Source organism: Rattus rattus, chromosome 12 (genome assembly GCF_011064425.1).
Source record: "Rattus rattus isolate New Zealand chromosome 12, Rrattus_CSIRO_v1, whole genome shotgun sequence".
Taxonomy (NCBI): Eukaryota; Metazoa; Chordata; class Mammalia; order Rodentia; family Muridae; genus Rattus; species Rattus rattus.
In genome coordinates this window covers 30193158-30209871 of record NC_046165.1, presented here as the reverse complement: position 1 = coordinate 30209871, position 16714 = coordinate 30193158, and the positions used below count along the sequence as shown (strand labels likewise).

Here is a 16714-nt window from a genome sequence, read left to right as displayed (position 1 = left end):
AAAAAAAAAAAAAAAAAAAAAAAAAAAAAAAAAAAGAACCAAAAAAAAAAGAAAGGGCAGTGCCTCAAGCTGGTTCACAGAGAGAGGATGTGACCACAGGTCAAGACAGATCTTCGTTATAATGAGGTACCTATTGGCCTGGAGGCTTAGCCAATCATTTTCCCTTCCTAGACACTCCTCCCTGCAAAAGGTATTTAATCTCGGTCACACTCTGAGAAGTGGGGTACAGTTTTACTCATCCACTGTATGGCATGACAATAAATGCCTTGAAACCATGGACTGTCTCTTTTCATAGGGATCCGCCATGGGGAGCCACAGAGAAGACCTTCCCCTACAGAGCTGCAGTCTAATCTCTTGAAGAATGCCTCCCTATGCTCCCAGTGGCAGCCGCCAAACTCAAGCCTTCTGCAGTCCAGCCAAGGACACTCCCAGCTGGACCAGCCAGAGCTCTCCCTCTTTCGCCCTAGGCCCTGGACTAGATCAGCCCTGAGGGTCCCCGCTTTCTTCTCAGCTATTCTGTGGCATCTTAGCAGCACCCGGATGCCCAAGAAACCGAGAACTAGACAGCCCCTGCCTCCTTGCAGGTCCCGGAACCGAACGAGTTCCGGCTGTGTCCCGTGCCTCAGACTGTGTTTCCTCACCTGTGGAATAGTGTTCCATGTCTTCTCACAGCCCTACACCCACCCGGAGGTGGCATGGGGTAAGCATGGTCAAACTTCCGACATCCTGCTGTAGGACCTTACCGCAGAGTTCTTTGCAAGAGGGACCAGAGCGAAAGCATTTGCCAAGAATGTTTTCATTACTCAAGAACAAAAGTCGGAAGTTCGAAGAGGATCAGATACCATCATAGTTCCGACCATAAATGATGCCACTGGCCATGCTGCAGTGTTATTATTCCTATAACCCCTCAGGCACCTTCCAGGAAACCAAAGTGTTTGGGTTCTCGGGGTGGGGGGAGTATGATCACAAATCTATGGAGGGCTGCTGGTTAGTGACCAGCCTGGTTTTCTGGGAGTCAGGCCAAACACTTACTATTCCTTCAGGGTCACCGGGTTCTCAAGCCTCCTCAACCTGGAACCAGGGTGACTTTCACTGCCCCACACCAGACACGGGACATTCTTTCTGCTTTGCATTTGCAGATTAAAATGTGATCTTTCAATGCGCTTCTCCAGATATCATAGCTTCAATTATCCCATCATGAACGCTAACCTCCTTAAACTGTAAGCAAACAAACACTTTCTTCTATATGTTGTATTTGTCACTATTTTATAACTGAAACAGTTATATAGAATTAAATATATAATTGTTTAATAAAGAACTTGATGGTAGCATTTGAATGGATAATTTAATATCACAGGTGTAGGCACTTAGAACTGAAAGCTACTGTAAAATCTGTTGTACTTAACAACTGTAAGAAATGATCAGGCTAGATACACGTGAGGCTAGTAAAAGGATAGTATACCTCTTTAAGGACAAGCACCTGTGTGTTTTATTCTCATAACCCTGAGAACCACCCCACCCCACCCTTCAGAATGATAGCGACCAATGACTTTTTCTACACAAGTAAGTAGTTACACCACAAATCTTCAATAAGTAACATAAGAAGAAAACCATCTTTGAGCATAGATAGAATAGTGGTAAATACATAGTATAATTACACTTAAATATATTTGCAAGCAAGTGGGGGTATGAACTGGAGAACTCCTAAGGAGAAATTATACAGATTGGTGGATCTGATACACAAAGAATGTAATTAAAACTCACAGAATTAGCTGAGATCAGATCAGTGAACAAATATAAGAAGTTAAGGACTGAAGATAAATGTCTCGAGGATAAAAATCTAAGATATTAAAAGGAAGGGGAAATGTGAACAACATAATGGTAGGAATGTCAGAAGTATATGAAGTAGAAGAATATTGAAAAAATATCAGGAAAAATATAAAAAGTACTGATAACTAATACAGTGCCAAATTAAATGCAATTTATATATTATTTGCCAAGGTCTGCAACATAGAGAGGTAAGGAATAAACTTTGGCAATTTAGGAGTGGATGACACTAACAATAGTCAAAGTTTACCACCAGCAATAATCATAATTTACCACCTCCTCAAATTACCCTTTGCCCATTTGAAAATAATGAGAAAACTTGGGCATTCTGGTTGCAAAACAAATTGTTAAATTTGAAAGAAGATTACAGTAATTAAACGGCACAAAGTTAGGCATATGTTAAGAAAAAAAGTTTAAAGAATGAAATGATCTAGTAAGAATTTCAGTTGCATCCAGGTTTCAAATTTTGTGTGAAAAAATATGTTTTCATGGATACTGTAGGATGTATTTAAAATATCATTTGGGGATTTTGGAATAATGATGCAATTTTCTGGAGTGAATTCCTAAGTGCGGCAGTATAAAAGTAACAACACTCAAAGGGTAAAGTTTTGGAGTTCTGTGCCTCTGAGTTACGTAACGTATTAGTAAGATTGCTTCCACAGACTTCCCGTATCAGCCTTCCAAATAGTACTACATCATACCTGGTCCTCTGCCACAGGCTTCAGATACTGTGAGAACTCTGATCATTTCTTAACCAAACAAAAGTTTTTATTCTATATTTTGTACAGGGAGGCTATTTAAACTGCATTCTCATTTAAAGGCACAAACTATCTTTTCCAGTGTCCATATTTCAAAAATTTATTTATCTCAAACTGTGCATAATGGAATAAAAACTTAAGTTGGAAATGTAACTGTTATAAGGATGGTATTAGTTCAAATATATACATGGATTCTCTGCAGCCTGATTTCAATAACAGAGTAGAATCTTTTACAATACAACTATGGAAAATAAAAGGGAGGGGGAACCTTAACATATCACAACTTACAAATATAGTACAAACCATAAGAAAATTTTTTCTACTGCTGAACACCAGTATGCCACTTTATTATTGGATTATTTCCCATCTGTCACATACCTGTCAATGTTCACACAAGGAAAAAGATTGGCCAGAACTAGAGGCAGCTGACCAATCAGCTGACAAGTTTATGCCCTCAGCACGCACCAACTCTGACCCCTAGGACATCTTTGTACAGACTCATGACTTTTAACATTGGTGTCAAGATTGTCACATCTTTAAATACAGATAGAATTCCACACAGGTTTGAAGAAAACCCCGCCTTGTGGCCTGCAGGGGAAACTTACAGAGAGCCTCTCTTTTAGTTCTGTCAGACAGACATACACACTCTAAGTAGAGTTAAGACTTGAGCTCACCTCATCACCTCACAAAAGATTGTCTCCTTGTAATTCTATGGTGTAAGTTGCCTCACAAAAGTAAATAGCTGATCTCATCTACTACAAATAAGAACATTTCTGTCAGTGAAGATATGAGAGCCCCAACTGCGTTCACAGTCATTTAAGACAAACAGGAGTGGGGCTGGAGAGGTAGCTCAGTGGTTAAGAGCACCCGCTGCTCTTCCAGAGGTCCTAAATTTGATTCCCAGCACCCACATGGTGGCTCACAACCATCTGTAATGATACCTGATGCCCTCTTCTGGTGTGTCTGAAGACAGCGACAGTGTACTCACAGACATAAAAATAAATAAATAAATAAATCTTTAAAGAAAAAAAAAAAAGACAAACAGGAGTGGGCTCTCAAACTGTGGCTTTAAGGTTCTCTGTGCACGGGCCCTGGGCAGCTGGCCTGTGGGCATCTCATCACCATGTTACTGCTTTGGTTCTGTCTCGGGCACCAGTGGGCCTCAGAGCATGGAGTTTCCCTATCACTGGAGGTTAGGACAGGAATTTGGGCTTTTCACAAAGAAACGAAAGCATTTTCCTCCTCCACTTCAGTTCAGAACATGAATTTCTAAGTGCTCCATTTACGTTGGGTTCCAGATACACAACTTCATCCTGGTCATCCACACTGAAAATCATGAATGTAAAATCACACAGTAGACTTTTTGGCTGGAAAAGAAAGTAGCATGTAGCAGCCTGCACAAAGACCACGCATTGTCACGTCAGAACAGATGAAGTGAGTGAGCGCACTACAACTCAGATAACATGGCAGCAGCTGGCAGGGCTGGAGGCGCAGAGCAGCCCTTCCTTGAGGCTGTGCTGGGTGTTCACAGAGATGGTCTTTTCGCACAGAGGTAGCTGGAGCACGTTGTTCCTCAGCTTCTTGGTCCTCACCGGGTCAAGGTCAGTGGAGGGGGTGGGGCCTGGGGCACTGATGCACATTTTCCAAGTGAACTCCTGCACCTTCACGCAAGAAAACAAGGCCTTCTGTGGGTCCAGAATGTACTTGGCGCCATGTAGCTGCGAGTCTAGACACAGGCTCACGAGTTTGAGGCTCTGCACAAGCTCTGCACCACGTGGGGCAGCAGAGGCAGGGGAGGATGAGGAGGAGTCAGGGCCTGCACAGCACCTTAAGGAACCTGCCATACAGATGAGGTCCCACCTGGGCCTTCCTGGCCACTGCCCGTGCCCTGCTCGCATGGGCTGGCCTTGTCCACACGGCCACTGCTGCTAGGTTTGCTTTGACCGCCACCATCGCCCACACTGCCTGGTTGCCCCTCACTGCTGTCACACTGGTGCCACGAGTAAGCCAAGCCTCTGTCCTTGTCGAGCCGCTCTCAGAGTTGTCATCATTGGTCTCAGAGCTGCTGCAGCTCGAGTCACAGCCCTGGCTTTCCCTGCGGTGGTAGTGCTTGTGCACTGTGCCTGGTGACGCAGCACCGGCATCCTCAGCCGGCTCAGCTTGGGTGGCAGGTTCTCGTCCATGTCCAACTCTTCGTCAGACTCGCCCTCTTCGAAGATCTGGTTGAGTACCCGGGCACTCTTGAGATGTTAGGCGGTTGGTGACTGATGAATTCCAGCACAGCACCACCAGCATGGACTGGGACACAGGCTTCTTGTCCTCCTCATCCTCCTCCTCATCTTCTTCCACCCTGAAGAGACACTTCCTCCCACTGGCTGCCGGCTTCAGGCTTGCGGTTGGAACAGTGGACAGTGCTGGTCTCACCAGCTCCAGAAGCTCATCTTTCTTGGCTGGATCACAAGAAAATATTTCAAACACAGTAATTCCATATTTTTTTATGTGAACAAAATGAAAAGGATGGGATTGAACAAAAGCTATTATAAATTACGAACAGTAACAACCTGCATGGACCTTTTCTTTTTCCTTTTGCCTTTAACATTAAGTTAAAAATTTAGTACAATCTATCTAGAATGTTTGCCCTAAACAAGACCAAGAAAATCGTCTTGCCAGTACTTGCTTTTATGTTTTCCTTTTGTACAATTTTAAAACTAAAATGTTCAAATCCGAATAAATTCCCTCTTTCTTTGGAATGGTCCTAAATTTAAGCTGCAGAATCCAAAACCCATCAAGAACCTTTTCCTCGAAAACTGTGTAGACAATGCACGACTCTGTGAGCGCCCTACAGTACAGCTCCATGACCAGCTTGGAGAACTACGTGAACAGCTTGCCCATCTTCAGCATATCCTACTGGTAGCAGGGTAGCATTGTATGGTGCTGGGCTCCATGGGCTCTGTCGTCAAGTCCCCTGTCAGTTCCACCCTCCCTCCAGAACACCCCCTCCCCCATTACCTCTTCCTCCCACTCCAGGAAGCCCTACCAAGCCAGGGACCTCTGGGACATGATCAGCATGTACCTCCCGTGGGGCGTGGTGCCAGAGTTCACCACACCCAGGAGGCTGCACATGGCCCAGCACTACCAGAGCTGCCTGGTGTCCTAGCAAAGCCATTAACTAAAGGCACACTGCCCCTGTCGCACATGTGAGAGCCCCGGACAGCAAACTAGAGAAGGGGAGAGATTTTCAAGGAGGGAATTGAGAGGGATGCCAAAGAGGAGAGTAAGGAAAATATGACTGCTCAAAAAGAAAAAATAAATCTCATTACCCACAGCAAAATGACAGCTGTGAAAAAATCTACCGATCCCATCCAAATTAAAGCAAAAACCTTGATGCCGACTAGAAAACTTTAGTGAGAGATCTTGGGACTTCTTTTCAGGGGGACTATTTTTGTATGGAGAAAACCTGAGGGTGGCGGGGAGGGCAGGAGGAATAGGACCATATATAGGTCTGGAGGAAAAAAGCTACACAATTTTTTTTTTAAAGTTCTAGTGATAGTTGAGGAGTTTCACAGGGAGTTCGCAAAAGTCTTTAACAGTAATATTTAGAACTAGACTCCGTGCAATGAAAAAAGTTTTAATATTTGCAAGCAACTTTTGTACAGTATTTATTGAGATAAACATGGCAATCAAATGTCCACTGTTTATAAGACAAACTATTTTTAAAAGGAGGGTTTAACCAGATGGAAACAACCCAGATGTCCCAAAACAGAAGAGTGGATAGAGAATATGCTTCATTTATACAATGGAATACTACTTAGCTATCAACAAGGGCATCATAAGTTTGGCAGGCAAATGGATGGGACTAGAAAATACCACCCTGAGTGAGGTAGCTCAGACCCAAAAGGATATGTATTCTCTAATAAGTGAATATTTGCCAAAAAGAACAGATTTCCCAGGATATAATCCATAAAACTCAAGAAGGCTAACAAGCAGAAGGGCCCAAGTGAGGATGCCTCAACCCCTCTTGGGATGGAGAAGAAAGCAATCACAGGAAGGGGACGGGAGGGAGGGACCCAGATGGGAAAGGGGACAGGGAGGGGAAGAGGAGAACATGATTAGGTACTGAGGGACAGGGGAGAACAGGACTGAAGCTCTGTGAGGGTTAGTCGAAAGAATCAAAAGAGACAATCTCAGGAGGTAGGAGGTAGGGGGATTCTCCAGGATGTACCAAAGACCTGGGAGGTGAGAGACTCTCAGGACTCAACGGGAGGGGCCTTAGATGAAAGGCCCTACAGTGGGGAGAGGGAACTTGTGGAGTCAGCTTCTAGCAGAAAGGCAGGGTACCAAGTGAGGGGTGGGGTTGCCATCTCACAGTCAAAAACTCTGACCCAGAACTGTTCCTGTCTGAAAGAACTTCAGGAACAAAAACAGAGACGAGCCTGGGAAAGGAGGTCACCCAGAAGTCCAGATTGGGATCCAGCTCAGTGTGAGGTCCCAAGGCCTGACACTACTACAGATGCTATGGTATGCATACAGAGTCCTGTCATGGCTGCCTTATGAAAGGCCCAACAAGCAGCTGAAGAGTCAATGCAGATACTTATACCCAATCAAAAGACAGAAGTTGGTGATCCCTGTGGTTGAATTAGGGAAAAGCTGGAGGAAGGTGAGGAAGGGGTCAACCCTATAGTAAGAACAGCAGTCTCAACTAACTTGGACCCCACCCCTGATCTCTCAGACACTGAGCCAACAACAGAGAGCATACACCAGCTGATATGAGGCCCCAACATGTATACAGCAGAGGACTGCCAGATCTGGACTCAGAGAAAATGCAACTAACCCTCAAGAGACTTGGGACCCCAGGGAGTGGTAAGGCCTAGTGGGGTGAGGGTGGAGGCATCCTTCTGGAGACAGGGGAGGGGGTGGGGAGTAGGTGTGGGATTTGGAACAGTAGGGGGATGGATAAGTTGGAGGATACAGTCTGGACTGTAGAAAAAGATTACAGAATTAAAAACAAAAAGTATCTACATGTCCACACATTAAGGAACTGGTGTACCCAGTAAAGACTAGGAATCTTCCTATAGTTGATATAGGAACAAGGCCTGAATTTCACACCAAGTTCTACTGTTCTGTAGCATCATTGGGCACACCATCCAGACACATATACTCACAATGTGATAACGATACCATTAAAGAACATAAATGCTGGGGATGTAAATATCTGTTATATTAAAAACGAACAGGGAAGTAACAGTGCTAAATGGTGGGGCATTATCTGATGGCAATCCTTCCTCCTAACCTGAGCTAATGGTGCTATTAAGTATGATGGACACTGATTCTGATTAGCCAAGTGCTTCACCTCAGGCCTCTAAAAATGGATCAATTCATAGACATAATAGCTTGTTGTTGTTTTCTTTGTTTATCACTCATTTACATTGTGAGATTTGTATGACTTTAAAATGTTAGGCCGATACCTTCTCTACTGGCATGGAGCTCATCTAGTTTCTTTTTTTTCCCCTCTCCCTCTCCTCTCCTCTCCCCTCTCCCTCCCTCCCTCTCCTCTCCCTCTCCCTCTCCCTCTCCCTCCCCTCTCCTCTCCCCCCCCTCCCCCCCTCTCCCTCTCTCTTTTGTATGTCCTTTTCCATTGCATTTATTTCTTGCATGCTTGCTTTTTATTTTTATAACTTTTTTCTCTTCTTTTATTGGATATATTCTTTAATTACATTTCAAATGTTATCTCCTTTTCCAGTTACCCCTCCGGAAATCCTACATCCCATCTTACCACATCCTGCTTTCATGAGGGTTCTCCCCTACCCACCTATCCAGACCCTCCTGCCTCCCCTGGCATTTACCTACACTGGGACATTGAGCCTTCACAGGACCAAGGTTGGTTGCCATTTTGCCTGTTGACAATGTTCTTTGCCTTACGGAAGCTTGCAATTTTATGTGGTCTAATTTGTCCATTCTTGATCTTACAGCATCAGCCATTGGTGTTCCTTTCCTCTGTGCCCATGAGTTCGAGGCACTTTCCCATTTTTTTTTCTTCTATTAGTTTGAGTGTATCTGGTTTTATGTGGAGGTCCTTGATCCACTTGTACTTGAGCTTTGTACAAGGCAATAAGAATGGATATGCTGACCTCCAGTTGGACCAGCACCATTTGTTGAAAATGCTGTCTTTTATCCATTGGAGGGTTTTAGTTCCTTTGTAAAAGATCAAGTGGCCATAGATGGATGTGTTCATTTCTAGGTCTTCAACTCTATTCCATTGATCTACCTGCCTGTCTCTGTACCAATACCATTCAGTTTTTATCACTATTGCTCTGTAATAGAGCTTGAGGTCAGGGATGGTGATTCCACAGGAAGCTCTTTTATTGATGAGAATAGTGTGTGCTGTCCTGGGATGTTTGTTATTCCAAATGAATTTGAAAATTGCTCTAACTCTATGAAGAACTGAGTTGGAATTTTGATGGGGATTGCTTTGAATTGGTAGGTTGCTTTAGGCGAGATGACCATTTTTACTAGATTAATCCTGCCATTCCATGAACATTGGAAAATCTTTCTTCTTTAGTTTCTTTCTTCAAAGACTAGAAGTAACTGTCATAAAGATCTTTCACTTGCTTGGTTAGACACAAACTTATTTTACTAGATGAATAAAACATATATAATAACTTCCTATATTAATAATGTTTCAAAACACATTAAACTGCTCTTCTGGAAGAAAAGCTGTACCCTTCGGACATCAGCTGCAAAAAAGAATCATAGAAGTATTTTTATTAATTTAATTTTTTCTCAATATATTTTTATGTTTCTGTGTGTTTTGCCTACATAGTGAATCTTCTATGAGCTTGACCTTGTGGAAGTCAAAATAGAGCCACAGAATCATTGTAACTGCGGTCACAGGTAGTTATGAGCTGCAATATAGGTGCTGGGAGTAAAATCTAGTTCTAGATGTATAGACAGTGCCTGTTGCTGCTGAGCTGTCTTTCCTGGACCCGTGTTTCCAAATAAATGTGTTTGTTTTAACAATTAATATACTGTAAATATTGAAGATATCTACCTGTTTAAAATTACTTTTCTATGATTGTAACAGTAAATTCTCCATTTACTTGAATATGACCCTTTTATTCAAATCCTCTCTTTATAGGAGCTTCTCTGTTGAGTGTCAAATATTGTTTATTGTTCTGGGCATTTTGGCATTTTCTTTTTAAATATTTTAAAATTCTATATCACTATCTATCTATATTATTTATGTTTATATATACATACACACACATATATACACATATATACATATATACATATACATATATACATATACATATATATATACATATGGAGAGAGAGGAGGAGGAAGAGAGAGATGCTTGAGTGTCACCTATTTTAAAACAGATGAGCAATCACCATGTAGAATTCAGAGGATAAATTTCTAGAGTAATTTTTCCTTCTATTATGGGTTGTATATTTGAAATTCAGGCTGTCGGTCTTATACACTAGAAAGTAGGTTTACCTGCCAACTATTTCTTTCTTTTCTATTTTAAAAATGTGCTTATTTATTTTGTGTATATGAGTATGCTGACTTTATGAATACCAGAAGAGGGCATCCGATCCTATTAAAGATAGTTATGAACCACCATGAGGTTGCTGGAAATTGAACTCATTACCTCTGGATGAACAGCCAGTTCTCTTAACTACTGAGCCAATTCTTCAGCTCCTGTGGTTTATGATTTAAATTGTATTATATATTTGTGATTTTCTCATTTCCTTCCTTACCATCTGGTATACCTATATAGCTTTATCTGTAACTGATAATTATATATATATATATGTATATACATATATATATTCTCCTATATTTATTAAATTTCTCATTCATTTGTTATGGTCACCTTCACCATACTTTATCAAGAAATCTTTTGACATTATCCCCCAAAACAAATAAAAATCTAGAATTACGGTGAAATTTCCCCTTTTCTATTAGTTCATGCTGAGTCCATAGTACAATCAATTCTGGTTTTAGAGATTCCAAGAATATCTAATATTTCTCCCTGAGTCTACTTTTGGGTTCCTGGAACTTAAAGGTCCCCCTAACCTGCTACTTCTCCACTAAGCAGCCAGTGTGAATTATTTCAAATGAAATCAGACCACTTCACTTACTTACTTTAAATAATTCAGTGACCTTCCATTTTAATTGAAATAAAATTCAGTCTGCTATTCTGATTTACAAATTGCTACATGAGTTGACTTTAATCTCGCTGACTAAACTCTTCTAGTATCCCTCTCCCACTTGTCCTTTAATTCCTTGCAACAGACCTACTTTCTGTCTCTTGAATCTGCCAAGTTTGTTTTAGCTCTAAAGCCTTTGTTCTAGCTGATGTCTGCGTGGAATGAGCACCAGCATACTGAAATTTCTTTACTTTAATCTTCTATCCTGGCCAGGTCTCTCAGAGACTCAACCTACTCTGGCGAGCTGGTCATTTAACCCCAGCATCAAGCCTGAATTATCGGTTTATTGTTAATTTGTGGCTGATTTTTCAGGTTGACTAAAATTTCTATGTCCCACAAAAATACGAACTTGTTAACTACAAACACTTCTCTTCTCTTGTTTACAATTAGCCAATTTAGAGTCTGGCAATGAGCCTAGCATTCCATTTCGAAAATAAATATTAAAAAAAGCATGATGAATGAAAGAGGTATTCAATTTGAAATTTTAATTATGTCTCTATTGTAAATGTGAATTTATTTTCATTTCTTAAATTTAAACAAGTATCAAAATCCTTTCTTCTGATATATATATATATATACACGTATATATATGTAAATATACATAAATATATAGAGATGTATATATACATTTACATATATATACATATATATACATATATATGACTATCTAAAGTATGGTAGGACAAAAGCTACCATAGAAAATGTGTGAGTGGCTGAGCATCCATGTGTCATGGGGGACACTGTATTTACAAGGAAATGAGCTAGATTTCAGCCATGAGCTCTGCAGGTCTTCCGATCTACAGTCAATAAAATTTATGTGTGCAATAACACAAAGCAAGGTCATTTAAAGAGGCAGTTCAAGAAATTCTCTGGCTTTGCTTTATATGTTCCACGTAACCTTTTACCTTAAATGTTCCTAACTTTAATAGCTACTAACCCTGTCTTTTTTGCCCATCATATTTTCTCAATTTTTCATTTCAGTATCATTTATTTTGTGATATCTCCTAATGACAATGTATTTTTCACCTCATCTTAAAAGTTCCTTCAATTGAGCTTAGACTTCTATTCATTTTAAATTAGTCAATGTGTCTTCTAGATACAGGTTTAAACGTACATGAAGAACACCACCTGCTTCTTCAGTGCTTGACATATGAAGTTTAGAAAGTTGTGACAAGTACACTTTGATTCCCAAATATTTGTGTCCACAATGGAGTGAACTAATATTCATATTAATAGGCTTTTATTTGTTTCCAATTAATGTTCCTTTTTTGCATTGCTAACTCTTCTCATCACCCCCCTAGCATACGAACTTGTTTCACAAACTTATGCTTTCCATGCACATTCTTCCCATCAGAAAACTCAGCTTTAGAATAGACCAAAGCAACATTTTGACTGCCCTCTTGCTAACTTCCTTGTCAATTTTAGAATTTTATTTATTATTGTCATTGGTGGTATGATGGTTAATCTTGGTTGTCAACTTAACAAAATCTAGAATCTTCCTGGAGATAGATTTTTGGAATTACCTCTGAGGGGAGGTGATTTGAATAGTTTAATGGAGATGGGCTTGTTGACCACTAAGCGTGGCATGTTTCCCTGGGTGGGATCCTGGACTGCATAAACAAGGAGAAAGTGATGTGATGAACATTAGCATGCATTGCTCTTTACTTAGTGAAGGCAACATACCTGTTACTCAAATTCTGGCTTTGGTAATTTCCTAGGAATTATAAACTAGACCTTGAGTAAAAATTAAGTCCTTATGTTTTCTTGGATAATTTTTATTTACATTACAAAAGTGATCCCTTTTCCCCCACCAACCACCCACTCTTTCTTGCCTCCCTGCCCTGACTTTCCCCTACACTGGAAGGTCCAATCTTGGGAGGACCAAGGGCTTCTCCTCCCTTTGGTGCCCAGCAGGGCTATCATCTGCTACATATGCAGCTGTAGCCATGAGTCAGTCCATGTGTAGTCTTTGGATAGTGGTTTAGGCCCTGGGAGCTCGGGTTGGTTGGTATTGCTGTTCTTATGGAGTTGTAAAGCCCCTTCAGCTCCTTCAATCCTTACTCTAACTTCTCCAATGAGGATCCCTGTTCTCAATTCAATGGTTGGCTGCTAGTATTCACCTCTGTATTTGTCATGCTCTGGCAGAGCCTCTGAGGAGACAGCTATATCAGGCTCCTATCAGCATGCACTTTTTAGCATCAGCAATATAGTCTGGTTTTCGGAGCTGTGTGTATATAGGGTGGATCTCAAGGTGGGGCAGGTTCTGAATGGCCATTCCTTCAGTCACTGCTCCATAATTTGTCTCAATATCTCCTAAGAATATTTTTGTTCCCTCTTCTAAGAAGGACTGAAGCATCCTCAGTTTGGTTGTACTTGTTCTTGAGCTTCATGTGGTCTGTGGATTTTATCTTGGATAATTCAAACTTTTGGGCTAATATCCACTTATCAGTGAGAGTATATCATGTGTGTTTTTTTTTTTTGTGATTAGGTTATCTCACTCAGGATGAAACTTTCAACTTATATCCATTTGCCTATGAATTTCATGAAGTCATTGTTTTTAATAACTGAGTAATACTCTATTGTGTAAATGTATCACATTTTCTGTATCCATTCCTCTGAAGGGCATCTGGGTTCTTTCCAGCTTCTGACTATTATAAATAAGGATGCTATGAACATAGTGGAGCATGTGGCCTTGTTATATGTAGGGGCATCTTTTGGACATATGTCCAGGAGTGGTATAGCTGGGTATTCATGTAATGCTATGTACAATTTTCTGAGAAACTTCCAGACTGATTTCCAGAGTGGTTGTACCAGCTTACAATCCCACCAAAAATGGAGGAGTATTCCTCTTTCTCCACATCCTCACAAGCACCTGTTGTCACCTGAGTTTTTGATTTTAGCCTTTCTGACTTGTGTTAGGTGGAATCTCAGGGTTGTTTTGATTTGCATTTCCCTAATGACTAAGGATGATGAACAATTCTTCAGGTAATTCTCAGCAATTCAATATTCCTCAGCTGAGAATTCTTCACTAAGCTCTGTAACACATTTTTAATAGGGTTACTTGATTTTCTGGAGTCTAACTTCTTGAGTTTTTTGTATGTATTGAATACTATCCCTATATCGATGTAGGATTGATAAACATCCTTTCCCAATCTGTTAGCTGCTGTTTTGTCCTAATGATGGTGTCCTTTGACATACAGAAGCTTTGCAGTTTTATGAGGTCCCGTTTGTTGATTCTTGATCTTAGAGCATAAGCCATTGGTGTTCTGTTCAGGGAATTTTTTCAGGGTCCATGTGTTCGAGGCTCTTCCCCACTACTTCTTCTATTAGTTTGAGTGTATCTGGATTGATGTGAGGGTCCTAGATCCACTTGGACTTGTGCTTTGTACAGGGCAATAAGAATGGATCAATTTGCATTCCTCTACTTGTTGACCTCCCGTTGAACCAGCACCATTTTTGAAAATGCTATCTGTTTTCCACTAGAAGGTTTTTTATCTCCTTTGTCCAAGATCAAGTGAACATAGGTGTGTGGGTTCATTTCTGGGTCTTAAATTCTATTACATTGCTCTTCCTGCCTGTCTCTGTACCAATACCATACATTTTCTAACACTATTGCTCAGTAATGCATCTTGAATTCAGGGATGGAGATTCCCATAGAAGTTCTTTCATTGTTGAGGATATTTTTTGCTATCCTGGGTTTTTTGTTTTTTCAAATGAATTTGTAAATTGCTCTTTCTAACTCTATGAAAAAGTGAGTTGGAATTTTGATGAGGATTGCATCGAATCTGTAGATTGCTTTTGGCAAGATGACCATTTTTACAATATTAATTCTGCCATTCCATGAGCACCGGAGATCTTTCCAACTTCTGAATTCTTCTTGAATTTCTTTCTTCAGAGACTTGATGTTATCATACAGATCTTTCATTTGCTTGGTTAGAGTCACATCAAGATATTTTACATTATTTGTGACTATCGTAAAGGGTATGATTTCTCTAATTTCTTTCTCAGCTTGTTTATCCTTTGAGTAGAAGAAGGCTACAGATTTGTTTGAGTTAATTTTATATCCACTCACTTTGTTGAAGTTGTTTATCAGGCTTAGGAGTTCTGTGGAAGAACTTTTTTGGTAACCTAAGTACACTATTTTATCATCTACAAATAGCCATACTTTGACTTCTTCCTTTTCAACTTTTACTTTGACTTGTCTAATTGCTCTGACTAGGACTTGGAGTACTATATTGAATAGGTAGGGGGACAATGAGAAACCTTGTCTAATCCCTGATTTTAATGGGATTGCTTCAAGTTTCTCTGAATTTAGTTTGATGTTGACTACTGGTTTGATGTATATTGCTTTTAGTATGTGTAGGTATGGGTCTTGAATACATGATCTTTCCAAGACTTTTATCATGAAGGGGTGTTGGATTTTGTCAAATGCTTTATCAGCATCTAATAAGATGATCATGTGTTTTTTTTTCCTTTGAGTTTGTTTATATAGTAGATTACATAGATGAATTTCCATAAATTGAACCATCACTTCATCCCTGGAATGAAGCCTACTTGACCATTATGGACGATTGTTTTGATGTGTTCTTGGATTCGGTTTGTGAGAATATTATTGTGTATTTTTGCATTGATCTACATAAGGGAAATTGGTCTGAAGTTCTCTTTCTTTGTTGGGTCTTTGGGTTATTTAGGTATAAGCATAATTGTGGCTTCATAGAAAGATTTGGGCAATGTTCCTTGTCTTTCTATTTTGTGAAATACTTTAGACAGTATAGGTATTATGATTTCTATAAATGTCTGATAAAATTTTCTACCAAACCTGTCTGGTTCTGGGTTTTTTGCTTGGGAGACTTTTAATAACTACTTCTATTTGTTTACGAATTAATGGGACTGTTTCGATAGTTCATCTGATCCTGATTTAACTTTGGTACCTGGTATCTGTCTAGAAAATTGTCCATTTCATGGAGATTTTCCAATTTTGCTGCATACAGGCTTTTGAAGTAGCATCTGATGAATTTCCTCAGATTCTGTTGTTATGTCTCCCTTTTCATTTCTAATTGGTTAATTTGGATACTCTCTCTGTGCTCTCTGATTAGTCTGTCTCAGTGTGTATCTATCTTGTTGATTTTCTCAAAGAACCAGTTCCAGGTTTTTCTGATTCTTCGTTATAGCTCTTTTTGTTTCTACTTGGTTGATTTCAGGCCTGAGTTTGATATTTCCTGCATTCTACTCCTCTTGGGTGTATTTGCTTTTTGTTCTAGAGCTTTTAGTTGTGCTGTCAAGCTGATAATATATTCTTTCTCCAGGTTTTTGTTTGTTTGTTTGTTTGTTTGTTTTTTAGGTACTCAGTGCTATGAATTTTCCTCTTAGCACTGTTTTCACCGTATCCCATATGCTTTGGTATGTTGTGCCTTTGTTTTCATTAAATTCCAAAAAGTAATTAAATTTTTTCTTTATTTTTTCCTTGACCAAGTTATCATTCAGTAGAGTGTTGTTCGACCTCAATGTGCATGTAGGCTTTCTAATTATTTTCTTATTATTGAAGACAAACCTTTGTTTGTAGTGATATTATAAAATGCATAGGATTGTTTCAATCTTCTTTTATATGTGGAAGCCTGTTTTATGATCCGTTACATGGAAACTTTTGGAGAAGATACCATGTGGTTCTGAGAAGAAGTTAGATTCTTTTGTTTTATGATGAAATGTTCTATAGGTATCTGATAAATTTATTTGATTAATAACTTCTGCTACTTTCTCTTTCTCTGTTTAGTTTCTCTTTCCATGATCTATCCATTGATGAAAGTGCATTGTTGAAGTCTCCCACTATTATTGTTTGGGTTGCAATTTGTGCTTTGCACTTTAGTAAGATTTCTTTTATGAATGTGGGTGCCCTTGCATTTGAAGCATAGATATTC

The 16714-nt window shown here is 39.9% G+C and overlaps 1 pseudogene; it reads right to left on the bottom strand.

Moving 5' to 3' along the window:
* Positions 1–4039: 4039 nt before the first annotated feature.
* Positions 4040–5045, bottom strand: LOC116913921 (annotated as a pseudogene).
* Positions 5046–16714: the final 11669 nt, after the last annotated feature.